Source organism: Eptesicus fuscus, chromosome 9 (genome assembly GCF_027574615.1).
Source record: "Eptesicus fuscus isolate TK198812 chromosome 9, DD_ASM_mEF_20220401, whole genome shotgun sequence".
In the NCBI taxonomy this organism is placed as follows: Eukaryota; Metazoa; Chordata; class Mammalia; order Chiroptera; family Vespertilionidae; genus Eptesicus; species Eptesicus fuscus.
Genome location: NC_072481.1, coordinates 69,193,771 through 69,200,679, shown reverse-complemented (window position 1 = coordinate 69,200,679; position 6,909 = coordinate 69,193,771).

Genomic DNA, 6,909 nt, shown 5'->3' with positions numbered 1-6,909 from the left:
CATCCTACAATGTGCAGACAGACCCCTACACAAAAGGATCATCCAGCCCCAAATGTTAATAGTGCCAAGGTTCATAGAAACCAAACCATGTGCATCTTCCATTGTTTACCAAGAAGTTGACAAGATAATTGTTCCAACATGAGACTGGAAAGAGGTGGATTTAGGAGGTTAGCAAGCAATCTCTTCGGTATGGATAAGTGGAGCTGAGCCCCACCTCATTGTGACCCAGTTCTCACATTCTGCTTTCAGGATTGGTTCACCTGCTGCATGTATTATCAAGCAATAGTTGACTACTTTGGCCCCTGTGCTTTTACCCTTCTTTACAGAGATCACCGGCATTCTGCAAGACTATTGAATAGCAACAAGGAAATAAAATAGGCCACGTTAGTTCCTGAGCTTCTGCAGCACTCCTTGCATCTATGGAGGTCCCCTGTCACCAATGGTTTTACTAGTTTTTCTTGCAGATGTTATAAAATCCTATTTGCATGAGACATCTCCACCAGGAATTCTGCTCTGTTCTCTTGACTGTTGATTGAAATTGAAAATTGTATTCATCTTTGAAGGTCTACTTCACCTCTCGCAACTTCACAATGTAGTTGGAAATTGTCTCTCCCCGCTCTGAGCTCCTAGTTGTGGACCAATCACACCTTGACCTAAACTGAAGTTGCCTGACAGCTTTTCATGTAAAGACTCTGTCTTTTTCTTCCTTACGTCTTCCAGAGTGCCTGGAAGACACTCAGGCTCAGGAAGTACTCAGGCTCAGTTAGTACTTGAATTAATAGATAGTCATATGGATCCCCACAGGAATACTCTCTCACTGCAAGCCCAGAGCAAGCCTGGTTCAAGACCAGGCCCACTCCTCTGCTGTGCATTTCTGTGCGACTGCACGTCTCAGATGAAGCCATTTCTCTCAGATTCCTTGGGAAAATATCCCAGGCATGTACGATAAAAGTCACCACTCTGGGCAGGGGACTGACTGTCCAGCTGAATTTATGTTTCTGCCCTCAAGGATTGTGGAGCTAAACTGCAAAAAAGGGTAGGGCCCAGAAAGAAGAGGAGATTGTGGTGTGAATGCCATCATTGGACCCCCTGCCCCTGATGCAGCCAAAGGGCACTGCCCAAGTCTATAGGACTGTTATTAACAGTAAAGGGTGTCCTGTGAGTGTCAAAGGAAAGTTCACATTTCCATGGAAGGCCCAGAGGCCAAGGGAGAGGTCAGATGCATCTGTGGAGCTTTTGTCTGGTTGTTCTTTGTTAAAACCCACATGTGGGCCTATTTTGATCTCGCACATCTCTGCATGTGTTTCTGGGTGGATGGGAATGCTGTGCAGCTGGACCCTGAGTAATGGTTCCGGCCTTCAACAAACTCCTCTGAGGAGCTGTTTAGACAGGGTCGCATTCTGCTCTCAATTTCCAATTTGGCAAAGGAAACTGCATATTCATCTCATCAAATGAGGGGAGAGTTAAAGGCGTTGCCACCAAATTTTTCTCTCTTCCCACATGTGCAAGTCATGAAGAAAAAGTTCTGACTGTTTTTCTGTAATGTCAATTTATAGCTTAGGTGTGTCAGTGCCAGCTTAGTCCCTGGTACATAGTAGGTGTTATTTTCTAACTTTTTATTGTGAAATATTCCAAACATGTACAAAGACAGAATATATAATATTTTAGGCACATAAAAAAAGGTACTTATCACTCAGCTTTAATATTTATGAACTCATGGTCAATCAATTAAGATTAGGGTGAGGCAAAGTAGGTTTACAGTTGTGAGAATGCAAAACACAGAGTTTATTCTTATATTATTATTTATTAATTATTATATTATTTTCCATACAAAAAACTTGAAACCTACTTTTGCCCCACCCTGTATTGTTTAATATAAAACACTGCTCACTTCCTCTACCCCATCTACATTATTTTGAAATGAATTCCAGATATTACTGAATTTCTTCCAAAAACAGTTCTGTATGAATCTCTAAGAGAGGACTCTTTAAATAAAAAGAAAAACAACATAGCTATAATACCATTATCACATCTAAAAAAATAGCATTAAACCCTTAATATTATCAAATAGGACACTAGTCACTGTTCAATTTTAAATTGTCTCATAAATATCATAATTTTTCACAAGTTTCTTTATTTGACTCAGAATCTAAACAAGGTTCATATGTTATGTTTGGTTGCAATGTTTTATTATGTTTCTTTTCATCTATAGTTTCCCCCTCTACCTCCCATCTTCTCTCTCTCTCTCTCTCTCTCTCTCTCTCTCTCTCTCTCTCTCATCCTTTCTCCTTTTCTTGAAGAAGCTGAGTTGTTAGCTTCTAGCAGTCTCGAGTTATTGAGCTCCCAGTGGTCTCATTGTACATGTTTCTTTGTCTTCTGGATTTCCTCTATATTGTTAGTTAGATATTGGGCTTGATTGGCTTCAGGTCTGATTTTTTTTTTTTTTTTTTTTTTGAGGATTGCTTCATAGATGCTGTATTTCTCCATCAGGAAACATGCAACATCTGGTTTCTCTCTTTTTGTGATACTAGCAGCTATTGATGATTAATTCCTAGATCCATTAATTCCTTCGAAGTTGTGAAATGGCGATGATGATACTTTCATTCTTCATTTCATAGCTGTATTATTTCTATAAAAAGAAGAGAAACTTCTGCTTGGTTAACCAATGCAATCATTCATGTAGGAAAGGCAGGATAATGGGAAAAGAAAAAAAAGAACTGATTCACCAGACTCCTCTAAGAGTGACCAATTGTTACAGTTTAGAATCAACAGGAACACATGAATTTTAAACATATTTGATGTATTTTAATCTGTTGCATTTACTATCATCATTGATTTTCAAACTGTCCATCTTTGGCCAGTAGGAACCACTTAAAGTTGGCTCTATAGTCTTTTGATGCAATCCTAATAGTCTTTGATAACTTTGTTTTTTATCTGGTATGACAAGATGTTCCAGGCACATCTTGTGCATTTCCTGCTCTAAATATGGAATCAGCTGTTTCTCCAGAGAGCCCTGTTCCTTTTAGTGGGAAAGAGTGTTTCTGGGGCTCACTCGGTAATGAAATGGGTGCTCAGCTAACTGGTATGGTACTCGTTCCTGGGACGTTTTAGTAGACAGAGCCAGGAAATATGTTTATTTCTTAAGATAAATACATCATGAGTTCATATTAATACTTGCAATTCAACTTCAGCATTATAGGGATGTTGCTTAACATCTTTCATTCTACATTTTCTTTCTTCCAAAGTTGAGAATCCTAGCTTTCAAAGACACTGGAAATGATACTTTATCACAAAATTATGAATTTGTTCTATCGTACAACACACACACATCTCAGAAAAACTACCAACCAACACTTACACCAACAACAGGATTCCTGAAAAGAGTTTAAGTGGGTTTTGTTTTTGTTTTAGTTCTTATTGTCCCCGGGGAATATCCCACTAGGGACCTGCAGTCAAGCTGAAGTTTTCAAGTCTCATGAAGTAGTTCCACTCTGAGTGGTTATGCAAACTATTCACATTTAGGATCATTTGTTATTTTCCAGGATTAGCTTTTCTTAAATGTAATTTTATAAAATACAGGGTTCCAAGGTCAAATCTATGAAACAAGATATATTAAAATAGTCTAGCTTCTATTTCGTATCTCCTTTACCCTATTTCCTCCTATATCTTATAGGCAATCATTTATTTCTAAATTTCATGATCTTTCTATTGCTTGTTTTTAAAATGTTACACACACATACAGATACATATTTTCTTTTTTTAGGTATACAAAAAAAATGTTACACACACATACAGATACATATTTTCTTTTTTTAGGTATACACACACACACACACACACACACACACACACACACACACAATTTTCTCTAATTTTTTTTCTTACTATATCTTGGAGATCACTCCATAATAATATATAGAGATTTTTTTTTCCTTTTTTAGACTGGTTTAGTTTACTCAAGCAGTCCCTTAATCATGGGTATTTTAGTTGTTTCATCTTTGTTGACAAAAATAGTAACAGCCTGGTCTTTTCTCTCTCTCTCTCCTTCTTTCTCTCTCTTTCTGGATTTTCAACTGTATAGCTTTGAAATGGGTTCCTAAAAATGGGATTGCTGGATACATAGTAGTTCAAAAAATTTTTTAAACAATCTCAAACTTAAAGCAAAGTTGCAAATAAAGTACAAAGAACAATGTTTTCCCTGCACCATTTGAGAGTAAGTTGCCGTCATATGTCCCATCACCAGTGAATACTTTAGTGTGTTTTTCCCATAAGCAAAGACATTCACCCATGTAATAATAATACAACTACCAAAATCAGGAAAGTAACAGTTGTCTAATACTATCATCTAACCCTTGGACTCTATTCAACTTTCCTCGATAATACCCTTTAAAGTGAAAGGATCCAGTTTGGAATCACACTGCATGTTGGTGTCTCATCTCTTTAGTCTCTCATTTTGGAACAGTTCTCGCTTCCCTTAACTTCCATGACCTCAATATGTGTGATGATTACAAGTCTGTTTTTTTGTTGTATGTTCCTCCATTTGGGTTCACCGTATTACAAGATTATTTTTGAAAGATGTATTGGATTAATGTTGATCATGTTCTCCCTAATTAGTGTCGGAGCTTGGAGGAGAAGGTGGAGCAGGATGAAGGGGAAGAAACATCCCTCTCAAAGAGAGGGGCCCATCTCCTTTGGAAATGTGTTTATCTTACTGTACACAAGTGGTCGGGCCTCTTAAAGGAGGGTGCGGGAGGGGGAAGGAAGCCGATTCCCCAGGAAGCTCTGCCAGATAAGAAATCTGGGACTCTGTAAACTCATCTGCTTCTGTGTTTTTGTACTGTCCCTCCTTAGTTTCCTCCTTGGTTCCAGTAAGGGTATCTGTGGGGAGGAAACACACACACACACACACACACACACACACACACACACACACACTCAGCTTTGTTTCAGCTGAACTAAGGGAAAAGAGATTGGTCAAGAAAGCTTGTCAAGAAAGAGTGCCATGTATGGTGAGTCTATCTTCCTCAGTGGTCAAAATTGGCAACTGGCTCTTAGGTAAAGATGAATTGGCCCTGGCCGGTTGCTCAGTGGTTAGAGTGTTGGCCCCGAGGATCAAAGGGTCTCGGATTTGATTCCTGGTCAAGGGCACGTAAATTGGCAGGTTCGATCCCCGGGCCCAGTGGGGGCAGTTGCCAGTTGATGTGTCTCTCTCACATTGATGTTTTCTCTCTCTCTCTCTCTCCTCCTTCTCCCACCCTTCCATTCTCTCTCTAAAAGATCAATGGAAAAAATACTTTCAGGTGAGGAAGACATAAATAAATAAATAAATAAATAATAAATTAATAACTAAAAATAAAAAGGTAGAGTGAAATGATGTGTGGAGGATGCCTGCACATAGCAAGCACTGGATGAGCAGCTATAGACAGTGAAGAGCTCCTCCTGCCTCCTAGGAAGGACTCTGTTCACACTCCTACTAGGCCCTAGCTGGTTGAAACCATCAGTGTCTCTCCTCTCTATGGGCCTGAGGCCGCCTGCCTCCTGGGTGGGGGCCATAAACGCTTATCAGAGCCAAGCAAGTGAAATGGCACGTGTGGAACAGCATCCCCATTAATGTGGCTCTAAGCTGCCTAACCCACTAGTAGCCATACTTAGCAGGGCTTTGGTCAGACAGCCGGCACCTTCTCCAGAAAGAAGCGTTGTAAGGACACACTTTAATGTGGGAGGAGAAGGAGAAGGGTGGGAGTATTCCCAAGAAGGACATGGTGACCGTCTACTTAATTACCTTTCTAGGCTCATTAGGCAGAGTAATTTCATTTAAAGTGAATCTGAGAGAAGGAAGAGAAGGAAAAACAGGAAGTTAAAGAATGTGTGGCCCTGACCAGTGTGGCTCAGTTGGTTGAGTGTCTTCTGGCACTGAAAGGTTGCTGGTTAGATTGCTGGGCAGGGCACATGCCCGGGTTGTGGGCTCCATCCCCCCGAACGGGTGTGCAGGAGGCAGCTGATAGATGTTGTGCTCTCACATCAATGTATCTCTCTCCCTCTCCCTTTCTCTCTCTCAGAAAATCAATAGACTATTCTTAATAATAATAATAATAATTTGTGATTGACTTCTCTAAGGATCGGCTCATCTGGTCAGAAGCTCTGAAGTCCTGGGTTGGGGTCAAGTGCCCTGAGTCAGGGCCCCAAACAGGGATCACCATGCTGGTGTGTGTGTGTGGAGGGGCGGGGAGAGGCTCCTCTCCAGCTGCACTCCACCCACCGAGTCCAATGGTGGCGGCCCTGTGAGGGGCCTGGCTCAGGCTGTTGTGGCCTTTGAGGGAGTTGGTGTGATGGTGAGGAATGGCGCCTCCTTGATGAGGCTCAGAGACACCTGCGCCTCGATGTGAGGCTGGAGAACTTGGCACCGACATCCTCGCGGGGCTGCTGCTGTGGAGCAGAGGATGTGGAGGCTCCCACTGAACAGAGGGTCTATAGGAGTGTCACAGTCAAGGCATCCCAAGCCGGCTGTCTTCCCAGAAAACCCACCCCTATGAGAGTTGGTTGAGCAGGGAACACAGCCCAGCCAGAAACTGGGTTGTGGAGGTGTGAGGCTTGTGCAAAATTTATTTCAGTGGAAACTTTCACCCGCACCAGGAGCAGCACACGAGAGAGAAACCTTTCATGGGGCATGTGGAGAGGATCTCACTTGCAAAGCTACAATTTCCATGTGTCACGGAAGCCTTTTACCTGCGGGAGATTGGGAAAAACTTTCTGACCATCGCAGGCCAGCTCCAGCTAAAGGTCACTCACACCGGGGACAGGCCCAACAAAATCTCTAACTGTGGGTGAGTTTTCAAAGGAGAAAAAAAAAATCACACCTTGGGGAAATGCAAGAAAGCTGCTGGCTGCAACCACCACCGGGGTCTCCAT